A 13,280-nucleotide genomic window follows, 5' to 3' on the forward strand; every position below is an offset into this window, starting at 1 on the left:
CAACACTTCCTTATCTACTTTCTCTACACCAGTCATGATTTTATAGACCTCAATTGCATCTCCCCTTAGCTGTGTCTTTTCCAAGCTGAAAAGTCCCAGTCTTATTAATCTCTCCTCATACGGAAGCTGTTCCATACCCCTAATCATTTTTGTTGCCCTTTACGTGACCTCTGAAGGTGTCCTCCACCCTTATCCTTACAGAATTCTGTGATTCTATAGAATATTTAGAGCAGGGAAATATATTATTTTTGAATGTCATTTCTTTATTCCCATTCTATCAGAGACAAGTGTAACAAGGGGGTAATTCCCTCCTATGCAGAGGACCTACACAGTGCTATTGGCCAATTAATATAACTGATTCTCTTCTCACTTACGGGCTTGAGTGTGATGGATGCAGTGCATAGGGCTGGTACAGACCATCGGCAAAGAGGAGAATTTCACCCAGAGTGCTTTGGAAAGAAAGAATAGAGGAGAAAGGAAAACCAGAAAGTCAATAATGTAATGCCACATAATTTTTAATGAGAATGAGCAGTGTACTTTACATTGCAGAATGAATTAATGCAGAGCACAGAGAATGCATTTTTCAGGGTTACAATAGGAGCTAAAAGCAGTCACTATCTTCAAAGTGATACATTTCACACAAGATGTTCTGCTGGCTTTCTTGCAGCTGTACAGTTGAAAATTATGTCCCATTTTTCATCAAATTAAGTTCTTGTTGTGGAACTTTCAGCATCAAATAGGACAAAGCACAAGAGGTGCTGCAAAACCATTAGACCATACAGTTAAGGTAGCATATAACAAGGGGAAAATATAGATAGGCCTGATTAGTACACAGCCTCCAGTGATGTCATATGGAGATATACATTCTCATCGTCCATTAGGTGAGCGGGGAATATTCATCTTCTATTAGATTTGCTGGTTGTTTCTTGTTCCGTGGATCTTTCTTCAAGGCTTAACATGGGCCACAGCTTCCAAAGTGGGAAGTATAGCACTTCCTACCATATCTCTTCCCATACCCGTATAAGCCACCATATCCACTGCCATACCCAGCACCATATCCACCACCATATCCACCTCCATAAGCACCCCCAGAACCGACTGAGCCACTGAAACTACCACCTCCATATGGGCCCCCATATCCATAGGGTAAATTTGGTAAGGTGCTTCCCACAACGCTGTCTTGAGGGCAGGTAGCGAGAATTGGTCCTGGGAATCTCACGACAACCGGTGGTGCATAGACCACTGCACTCGAGTCACCACATGATGTTACACAAGGCTCATTGCAGGCATCAACGTATGGGTCTGGGCAGATGTCGGGATAACATGGTGGACGTGGGTAACACAGAGCTTTGCTGGAAGACATCTTTTGTGATTTTGGTATACCTGAAACACACAGTGGGGAGCAGAGTAATCATTACACACAATTCTGAGTGCTACAGAGATTCAGAGCTCTCTGTTTCTTGATGCCACTCCAATACAACCCTAAATCTTCTTTTTTAAACCATCAGAAAGCTTTCCTGCCACATTCCGAGTAAACCAGCTTTTCACTGCTCAAGGTAACCATTAAGCTGTGGAGAACGCCTATGAAATGAGTGGTTATTATCCCTGTGGCAGGTTACAGGCTCAGGTGAAGTGACTTGACTACCATTGCTTAGCGAGTCACTGGGTGCCCTGGGAGAAGGAATGACACCCTCCTGATTGAGACTAATGATAGAATTGAGCACGTGAACTCCAGGATCTCCCAAAGGCTACTAATGAGAATAGGGCCCCTTGGTACTGCACCCTCTATATGCAGAGAGAAGAATCCCCAAAAGTAATTATTTGGAATGGATGGGGGGAATCCCAATCCCAATCCCAATCCCAACCTACTATTTCTAAGACTGCATCCACCACACACAGCAATTGACGAGCTACAGAAAGTCTCCTACAGAAAGCAAGATGCTCCCTTCTCCAATGTCTCTAAAGTCACAGAGTATTGGTGAAGGATTCAGTTCATATTTAAAACTATCACTAAAACAAATTGAGTTAAATAGACTTACCCAGTGCACCAAGGGGATGAAGTCAAGAGAAGTGAATAGAACCACCTGCAGTTCCAAGCACTTTTATACGCTTTCTTAGCCAATGGGAAGCAGAGGAAACACCCCTTATGCATTGAGACCAGATCATTAAGCAAACCAAATGTTTTCTTACCTGGCTAAGTCATCGAATTGCTGTAATGGCTTTGATCATGGTTAATCAATTACTCAATTCTCAATCCCAAATAGGATGACATGCATATTACACCCTGTAGTTCCTGTCATCTTTAATTTTTATAGCAAGATAGTTTCCTGGTATCGTCCTACTAACTTCCTTGGTGTCAACACAGGAATAAATTTAGTTCTATTTCTTTATTCTGCTTTGAATTATTTCACAGTATGAGGGTGATTCACGGATGTATCACAAGCACAATCTGTTGTCATGCACAGGATTCCATGTTAGTCCATAATATCCAGACTAGAAAATAATTAGTGGCAAGGTGTTTCCCCTGGAACTCCTGGGTGGATGGGAGAGTTTGAGCCAATATTTTTTTTAAATCCTTGGATGAATTTTTAATCTGCTCAATAGTCTTGAAGCCAGCCCTCCTGAGTTACAATACTCTCCTGGAAACAGGGGAGTACATGCCCTAGGCTTAAATTAAATCCCTCCTTAGTTTTCAAAATAGAAGTGAAGCAGGATCAAAGTGGTTCATATTATTTATGTTCACCCCTGCTTTTCAGCCTAATGAGATTAGACATTCCAGTCTGAGGATATGTCCAGTCAAATAATCAGTGGATTTAAGTTAGGCAGTCACATGAGGATCAGAACAGAACACCCAAGGCCAACCTATAACAGGATTCCTCTAGATTTGCAGCGAAAACTGGGGGTCGTTGAACGGAAAGGGTGAAGTGTTCTATAAAGGCTTGGGATTAAAATCTTGCAATGTCATCTCCATCCGTGACCTGAAAAGACGGTGGTGTTCTTCTGAGACAATACTCCTCACAAAGCTCAGGAAGACTCACATGAGAGATGGAAAAAATCCTACTTAGTAATGAGGGAGGATTACTGAAGTATGAGCTTCCAGAGGAAGAGAGAGTAAAATATGCTCTATTTTAGTACAGGATGCAAGGAAGTCCATGTCACTTACAAACTAAACATTTTTTGCACAGAAAACTCCCCCGATTACTGGCAATTGTTGTGTTCCCTCTTTAAGGCTATTAGTTTATTCTCACTCCCGGACTGTATGATATGCACATGGAACCATGGACATTGCTGTCCTGCAAGGATTCCATTCCAGTTCTTTAAAACTAGTCTTATATCAGTTTAAAATTTATCCTGGAATCTCATTAGGGAGGTGGGGATATTTTCTACATATAATTAGGATACCCACCTAGAGCTATTTAATATGGGCCCTTATCTCATACCCAGTAAAATCCAAGGGCATCTTTCCAATGCATTTAGATGACTTCAAATATGGCCCTGTGGTTGGCAATCCTCTCCTCAAGAATGGGCCAGCTAAAGACTATGCACCATTTACATGTCTTTTAAACATCCAATGTAGGGCTAAAGAGGAATCAAATGGAGCGTAGATCTCTGAGTTAGCCCGCTGCTCTGGAGATAGTTTCATTCTCCTGTGCTTGGAAAATCAGTTGTGAAGCAACCTACTGTGATGGGACTTTTGAATCCAGGACAATGACTTTCTTCCTCTTTACACCACCTGAAAATCTGACCCTTGATTTCAAGTAATAAATAATAAGTTCCTAGGCACTACATCTTAGCCATGATGAATCTTCTCGTCATCTTTGTAGGAAAAGCATCCTCAATTCTTTGTCTATACATTTCTTTAACAAGCAGTTATGACACTAGTTGAAAGGTCTCATGTCTTTCAATGTAAAGAGAGAAGCATTGAAGCCGGAGATTTCAAAAGTGACTGGAGATTCATGGTGCCTGCTTGAGATACCTTATAGGAAATTGGGCTCCAGAGAACAAGAACTGAGCACATTTGAAATGCCGGGATCTTCATGGTGTTCAAAGTAGGGCACCAATATCACTAGTCACTTGAATATCTTGGCCTTGTGTTTAGCGAGAGAAGTCTTGGTCATTGTTGCAAAATCATTAACCTCCCTTCAATTTACCTGGTAAGCTTCATAGAGTCTTTTCTTCTTCCTACTGCCCTGGTTCCAGAAAGTGCTGCTGAAGGTGTAGATAGCAGTTGAAAAACTACGGGCAATGGTGGGGTAGTTTCTAGAAGAGAAGGACCTTACATCCTTTGCTAAGGTAGATCATACCCTGGATTAGTCTAATTTCTGCTGGAAGCTCATTCCTCAACTATCTCGCCATGACTAAGTGGGCTTTATTTCCATCTCTCATGTGAGTCTTCCTGGGCTTTCTTTGTCAGGCGCATTGCCCCAGAAGAAAACCACCCTCTTTTTGTGATCCAGTTTCAAGATTTTAATCTCAAACCTTTACAGAGCATTGCAGTAGGGAGATCTTTGTTGTCCTCTTCTGATTCCCAGGTGAGTCCCTAACCTTAAATCGTTGACCACTTAACTGGACATCCCTTCAGACTTGAATGTCTATTAGCATTAGGCTGAAAATCTGGGTTGAACAGAAATAATATACACCACTTTTGATCCTGCTTCAGTTCTACTTTGAAAGCTTAGGAGGGATTTAACTTAAGCATTGGGCATGATTTGGTCGTGTTTCTAGGAGAGTATTGTCACCCAGAAGGCCTGGCTGGAAAGCCATTGAACTGACTGAAAAGCAGGGGCGGCTCTAGATATTTTGCCGCCCCAAGCACGGCGGCATGCCGCGGGGGGCGCTCTGCCGGTTGCCGGTCCCGCGGCTGCGGTGGACCTCCTGCAGGCATGCCTGCGGGAGGTCCACCGGAGCCCTGCCTGCCGCCCTCCCAGTGACCGGCAGAGTGCCCCCTGCGGCATGCCACCCCAAGCACTCGCTTGGCATGCTGGGGCCTGGAGCCGCCCCTGCTGAAAAGGCATCAATGGATTTCAAAAACATATTGTCTCAAACACATAGTGAAGAGTAATGAGTGGGGATTCTAAGCATGCCGAATAAACTCTCCCGTCCGCCAAGGAGTTCCAAGGGTAAACTCCATCTTGCTGCCAATTAGGTACTTTTTTGGATATAACAAACTAACATGCAATCCTGTGCATGACAGCAGATTGTGCGAGTGATACACCCCTGTGTCACCCTCATACTGTGAAGTCATTTAAAGCAGAAGAATAAAAATGGAACTAAATTTATACCCATGTTGACACCAAGCAAGTTAATAGGATGATACCAGGAAGGTATCTTGCCCATAAAGATTTCAGATGACAGAAACTGCAGGGTGTATTGTGCATGTCATCCTATGTTTGACTGAGAATTGAGTAATTGATTAACCAAGATCAAAGCCATTACAACAATTAGAGGAATTAGCCAGGTAAGAAAACATTTGGTTTGTATAATGATCAGGTCTCAGTGCATAAGGGGTGTTTCCTCTGCTTCCCATTGGCTAAGAATGCATATAAAAGTGGTTGGAGCTGCAAGTGGTTCTATCCACTTCTCCTGACTTCATCGCCTTCGTGAACTGGGTAAGTCTATTTAACCCAATTGGCTCCAATTGTTGCTTTAGTGATAGTTTTAACTATGGGCTGAATCCTGCACCAACACTACGTGATTTTTGATCTGTTGGAGCAGAGGGCATCTTGCTTTCGAGAAGAGACTTTCTGTATCTTGTCAATTGAAGACCTTAGTGGCTGAAGTCTTAAATATAGTATGTTGGGATTTTCAAATCTTTATATAGATTGGGACCCTTTCCTTCGCAGTAAATGGGGATTGGACAGGGAAATCCTCAAGGAAAAGTGGCCAGTAGCTTTGTAGATGAAGAAAAGTTCGTGGATGGGACCCAAAGAAATAGGAAAGTTGCTTGGCATGGGAAGGAGGAAGACAGACTGTCTGAAGGCTTCACAAGGGTTGGTTAGGCAGAAGACTTAGGGTGAATGGTGAACAGGGTTAAAGGGAAGAAATGGGATCAGATATGGATTTTTTTAAATAGACCTTCTAATCATCTATTACCATATTAAATCAGCTGTGAATCTGCTATGCCACTGTGAATTGCATGTTTTCTTTACCCTGTCTCTACTGTGTGTTTCAGGTCTATCACAATCTCAAAAGATGTCTTCCAGCAAAGATTTGTGTTACCCACACCCACCATGTTATCCCAATATCTGCCCAGACCCATACGTTGATGCCTGGAATGAGCCTTGTGTCACATCATGCGGCGACTCGAGTGCAGTGGTCTATGCACCACCGGTTGTCGTGAGATTCCCAGGACCAATTCTCGCTACCTGCCCTCAAGACAGTGTTGTGGGAAGCACCTTACCAAATTTACCCTATGGATATGGGGGCCCATATGGGGGTGGTAGTTTCGGTGGCTCAGTCGGTTCTGGGAGTGTTTATGGAGGTGGATACGGTGCTGGGTATGGTGGCGGATATGGGGGCTTATACGGGTATGGGAAGAGATATGGTAGGAAGTGCTATTCTTCCCGCTTTGGAAGCTGTGGCCCATGCTAAACCCAGAAGAAAGATCCACGGAACAAGAAACAACCAGGAAATGAAAGAAACAATGGATATTCACCTCTTAGCTAATGGAGAATGAACACCTAGAACTCCACATGAAATCAGTGGGGACTGTGTGTAACTCAGGCCTATCAATGTCTTCCCTTGTTACACGTTACCTTAACTGTATGCTTTAATAATTGTGCAGCTTACTCTTATGCTCATATTGTGCTTTGTCCTCTTTGAGGCTGAAAGGTCCACAACAAGTAGCTTAATTTGAGAAAAACGGGACACGGTTTTCAAATCTACAGGTGTGAGAAAGAGAACAGAACATCGTGTGTCAAATGTGTCACTTTGGAGGTAGTGACTGCTTGTAGCTCCTATTGCAACCCTAAATATACAGTCTCTGTGCTTTGCATTAATTCATTCTGTAAGTGTAAATTGCACTGCTCATTCCCATTAAAAATTATACTGCATCATAGTATCGGCCTTCTGGTTTTCCTTTCCCCTCCATTCTTTCTTTCCAAAGCACTCTGGGTGAAATTCTCCCTGTGTCAATATCAATCCCACTCAAATCCATAAGTAAGAGGAGACTCAGGTACATTAATTGGTTAATAGAATTATGCAGGCACTCTATGGGGGGAATTACCCTGTTGTTACACATGTCTCTGATAGACTCTAACTAACTAAATACATTTCAATTACAATATATTTCTCGGTTCTAATTATTATACAGAACGGTAGAATCTTTGAGACAGGGCTAGAAGGGACCATTAGAGGCTGTCTAGTCCAGCTTCCTGAGCTGAGGCAGGACCAAGTAAACGTAGACCATAGACCAACCCTTGCAGGTGTTTGGCTGTCCTCTTCTTAAAATCCTCCAGGGATGATGATTCTATAGCTTCCTTTGACAGCCTAAAATCAGTGCTTAACTATCATTAGACTTAGAAATTTTATGCTTATCTATAACCTAAGACTCCCTTGTTTCAGATTAAGATAGCTACTCCTTGTATTTCCTTTAGTGATCACTGAGAAGAATTGATCACCATCCTCTCTAGAACAGCCCTGAACATACATGAAGACTGTTAGCAGATGCCCAATTTTCATTTTTCAATTCTAAACATGCCTGGTTTTCTTTAAAGTTTCCTCATAGTTCTGGTTTTCTAAACCTTTCTTCATTTTTGAAACTCTCCTCTGGACTCTCTCCAGTTGGTCCACATCTTTCCTGCTAATGTCTGTTGCCCCAAACCAGACACAATACTCCATCTGAAACACCATCACACAACTAGTTAGAGCAGGACAATTTGCTTCCTAAATTATAGGACTTTGCACTTGAATTTATTCAATTTCAGCTTGTTGATTTCAGATTCATTCTGCGATTTGTCAAGCTGATTTAGAATTCAAATCCTGCCTTCAAAGTGCTTGCAACCCCTCTCAATTTGGTGTCATGCACTAATTGTCTAAGTCTCCTCTTCATACCATTACACAACTCATTAATGAAAATATTGCATAGTACAGGAACCAGGACAACCTTCTAAGTGTCCCTGCTACATATGGCCTCCCACATAGAAAATAAACCATTGATAATTAGTCTTTGAGTCCTGACTTTCAGCCGGTTAGGCACCCACTTGTTAGAAATTTAATCTCAACCATAAATTGTTAAGAATGAGATAGGCAGCCTTTTTGTTAGTGTCTGAAGCTGTAACCGGAAGGATTAGGAGCTAAAGGGGAGAAGGATCAAGAAACTGGGATATTTTCTGTGGTGAGTCTTTCAGTCCCACCCACCTCTCAATTCCAGAGAGCTGGGAGACATATATCCCTCCCATCATTCCACCTCAAATACTGACTATATGTGAGCCCCTTCAAAAACTACATATGCAGCATAATTATGAGAAAACGTACCATGACATACAAAATAAAATAGTGATATAAACATCGCAACAATGGAAATTCAGCACGTGTATCCCAATCTCCGGCTAAATCTTACCAACTGCTTGCCCTGAATCTGGCCCACCAGCGCATGGGTGCATGTCATGTCAAATTATATTTGGGTTTCCACACATTCCAACTTTTTCTGTAGCAGGAGGAAAGAGTGAATTGCCCTTTGCTCCTTTCCAAGCTGAACCAAAGGGGCCAGAGGGGTGTGTGCCTATGTCCCAGCCAAACAGAGGTCTCTTCAGAGCCAGATGAGATACCTGAACCATAACAAAATGCCAAACTGGCTGTAATGGATAGGGAGGAGCACAAAGTCCATGCCATACAGGGTAAAGGAATCCAATCTCGTTGGTCAACACCCTGATGCTGGACAGTCTTGGAAAGCCAAGGGGGGAAACACTGAGCGAGAGTTGCATATGAAGAGACCAAAGAGAGGGTATGATCTGACCAAGATGAGTCAGAGAATCTATGAATATAGCCAAGCCCAAGATTTTCAGAAGTGGCTGTGATTTGTGATGTCTCACATCTCGGGTGCTCAACTAGAGTTAGACTTGAATATTGGCATAGAAGGGTACAGCTTGCTGAAGAAGGACAGGCAGGGAAAAAAGGGAAGAAGTGTTGCCTTATATATAAAAAAATGTTCACTCTTGGACTGGGGTTGAGATGGAAATAGGAAACAGACTTGTCGTAAGTCTCTGGGTAAGGATAAAAGGGGTAAAAAACAAGGCTGATATCATGGTAGGGGTCTACTACAGACCACCTGACCAGGAAGAAGAGGTGGATGAGCCTTTTTTTAAACAACTAACAAAATCATCCAAAGCACAGGACTTGGTGGTGATGGGAGACTTCAACTACCCAGACTTCTGTTAGGAAAATAACAGAGCAGGGCACAGATTATCCAACAACATCCTGGAATGTATTGGAAACATTTTTTTTTATTTCAGAAGGTGGAGAAAGCTACTAGGGGCGAGGCTGCTCTAGATTTGATTTTGACATATAGGGAGGAACTGCTTGAGAATTTGAAAGTGGAAGGCAGCTTGGTTGACAGTGATCATGAAATGATAGATTTCATGATTCTAAGGAATGGCAAGAGGGAGAACAGCAAAATAAAGACAATGGATTTTAAGAAGGTGGAGTTTAGCAAACTCAGGGAGTTGGTAGGAGGTAAGAACCCATTGGAAGCAAGTCTAAAGGGAAAAACAATTGAAGACAGTATTTTTTAAAGGGATATTATTAAGGGCACAAGAGCAAACTATCTCGCTGCATAGGAAAGATAGGAAATATGGCAAAAGACCACTCTGGCTTAACCAGGAGATCTTCAATGATCTAAAAATCAAAAAAGAGTCCTACAAAAAGTGGAAACTAGGACAAATTAAAAGGGTAATAACACAAGTAGGTAGGGACAAAATTACAAAGGCACAAAACAAGATCAAACTAGCAAGAGACATAAAGGGTAACAAGAAAACATTCTACAAATACATTAGAAGCAAGCGGAAGACCAAGGACAGGGTAGGACCATTACTCAATGCTGGGGGTGGGGGGGGGGAGAATAATAACAGAAAATGTGGAATGCTTAATGATTTCTTTGTTTCAGTTTTCACCAAGAAGTTTGATGGTGATTGGACGTCCAAAATAGTGAATGCCAGTGAAAATGAGGAAGGATCAGAGGCTAAAATACGAAGTGGGAAATGACTGCTTAGGAAGGAGTACTGCAGGAAGGGATCATAGTGGACCACAAACTAAATATGAGTCAACAGTGTAATGCTGTTGAAAAAAAAATCCAACACAATAAACATTCTGGAATGTATTATCAGGAGTATTATAAGCAAGACGTGAGAAGTAATTTGTCCAATCTACTCCATGCTGATTAATCCTCAACTAGAGTATTGTGTCCAGTTCTGGGAGCCACATTTCAGGAAAGATGTGGTCAAGTTGGAGAAAGTCCAGAGAAGAGCAATAGAAATTATTAAAGGTCTAGAAAACATGAGCTATAAGGGAACATTGCAGAAATTGGGTTTGTATACTCTGGAGAAGAGAAGATTGAGAAGAGACATGATAACAGTTTTCAAGTATATAAAAGGTTGTTAGAAGGAGGAGGGAGAAAAATTGCTCTCATTAACTTCTGAGGATAGGACAAGAAGCAATGGGCTTAAATTGCAGTAAGAGAGCTTTAAGTTGAAAATTAGGAAAAAATTCCCAACTGTCAGGATGGTTAAGCACTGGAATAAAATGCCTTGGGAGGTTGCAGAATCTCCATCATTGGATATTTCTAAGAGCAGGTTGGACAAACACCTGTCAGGAATGGTCTAGATAATACTTAGTCCTGCCATGAGTGCAGGGGACTGGACTAGATGACCTTTCGAGGTCCCTTCAAGCCCTATGATTCTATGAGTCAATGATTCTTTAAAAGCGTAAACTTTCTAACTATCATGATAGCTAAGCTGTGATTTTCGGCTTTCAAGGGAAGTTATAGAATCCCCGTCAGTGGAGGTTTTTAAGAACAGGTTATAGAAACACCTATGAGGGATGGTCTAGTTGTACTTGACCCTGCCTCAGCACAGAGAGATGGACTACACGACCTCTCAAGGTCTCCTCCAGCCTTATATTTAAAGATTTATATCATTCTGTAGAGTATTTAGAGCAGGGAAATGTATTTGTGTTAAAAGTCATTTATTTATTCCCATTCTATTAGAGACAAGAGTAATAAAGGGGTAATTCACTCCTATTCAGAGGACCTACACAGTGCTATTGACCAATTAATACACCTGATTATCTTCTCACTTGTCGGCTTGTGTGTCATTGATTAGTGCATAGGGCTGGTACTGACCATTGGCAGAGGGGAGAATTTCACCCAGAGTGCTTTGGAAAGAAAGAATGGAGGAGAAAGGAAAAGCAGAAAGTCAATAATGTAATGCAGCATAATTTTTAATGGGAATGAGCAGTGGAGTTTACAATTACAGAATGATTTAAAGCAGAGCATAGACAATGTATTTTCAGGGTTACAATAGGAGCTACAAGCAGTCACTATCTCCAAAGTGATGCATTTCACAAAAGATGTTCTGCTGCCTTTCTTGCAGCTGTAGATTTGAAAATCATGTCCCATTTTTATCAGATTAAGTTACTAGTTGTTGACCTCTCAGCATCAAGTAGGACAAAGCACAATATGAGCATAAGTGTATGCTGCAAAACCATTAGACCATACAGTTAAGGTAACATGTAACAAGGGGAAGACATTGAAAGGCCTGATTTACACACAGACCCCACTGATTTCATGTGGAGTTGTAGGTGCTCATTTTCCATTAGCTAAGAGGTGAATTTCCATCGCCTCTTTCATTTTCCTGGTTGTTTCTTGTTCCGTGAATCTTTCTTCTGGGTTTAGCATGGACCACAGCTTCCAAAGCGGGAAGAATAGCACTTCCTACCATATCTCTTCCCATACCCGTATAAGCCCCCATATCCACCACCGTACCCAGCACCATATCCACCGCCATAAGCACCCCCAGAACCGATTGAACCACTGAAACTACCACCCCCATATGGGCCCCCATATCCATAGGGTAAATTTGGTAAGGTGCTTCCCACAACGCTATCTTGAGGGCAGGTAGCGAGAATAGGTCCTGGGAATCTCACGACAACCGGTGGTGCATAGACCACTGCACTCGAGTCACCACATGATGTGACGCAAGGCTCATTGCAGGCATCAACGTATGGGTCTGGGCAGATGTCGGGATAACATGGTGGACGTGGGTAACACAGAGCTTTGCTGGAAGACATCTTTTGTGATTGTGGTATACCTGAAACACACAGTGGGGAGCAGATCACACATTATACACAATTCGCAACATTAAAAGAAACACATAGCTCTGTTTCTTGAGAAACAGAGCTATGACCATTTCAATACAACCCTATACCTTCTTTTTTCCACTCAAAAGGCTTTACTGGCACATTCAGTGTAAATCATCTTTTCAGTGCTTAAGGCAACCAGTAACTAGTGCAAAACCCATATGAAATGAATGGTTATTATCCCTGTGACAGGCTACTAGAGGTTTGGTGAGCCGCTGGGTGACCCAGGAGAAGATTAATGATAGAATTGAGCATGTGGACCCCAGGACCTCCTAAATTCAACAATTGAGAATGGTCCCCCTTTGTACTGGTCCTGTATATGCAGAAAGGACAATCCCTGAATGTAATTAGTGGGAATGGGGGGGTCCCAATCCCATACGTAGATTTGAAATTCCCAACCTGCTATTTTTAAGACTGCATACATCAGGCTCAGCAACCAATGAGCTACAGAAAGTCTCTTACGGAAAGTAAGATGCCCCCTTCTCCAACAGCTCTACTATCATAGAGTATTGGTGAAGGATTCCATTCGTATTTAAAACTATCATTAAAATAACAATTGGTACAAATGAAGTTAAATCGACTTACCCGGTGCACTAAGGGGATCAAGTCAGGAGAAGTGGATAGGACAACCTGCAGTTCCAAGTACTTTTATGTGTTTTCTTAGCCAATGGGAAGCAGAGGAAACACCCTTTTGGCATTGATACCTGATCATTAATGAAACAAAATGTTTTCTTGCCTGCTGAATGCCTCTAATTGTTGTAATGGCTTTGATCATGGTTAATCAATTACTCAATTCTCAGTCCAACGTAGGATGACATGCACAAGACACCCTGCAGTTCCTGTCATCTGAAATCTTTATGGGCAAGATACCTTCCTGGTATCATCCTACTAACTTCCTTGGTGTGAACACAGGAATGAATCTAGCTCCA

The sequence above is a fragment of the Mauremys mutica genome, chromosome 17, assembly GCF_020497125.1.
Source record: "Mauremys mutica isolate MM-2020 ecotype Southern chromosome 17, ASM2049712v1, whole genome shotgun sequence".
In the NCBI taxonomy this organism is placed as follows: Eukaryota; Metazoa; Chordata; order Testudines; family Geoemydidae; genus Mauremys; species Mauremys mutica.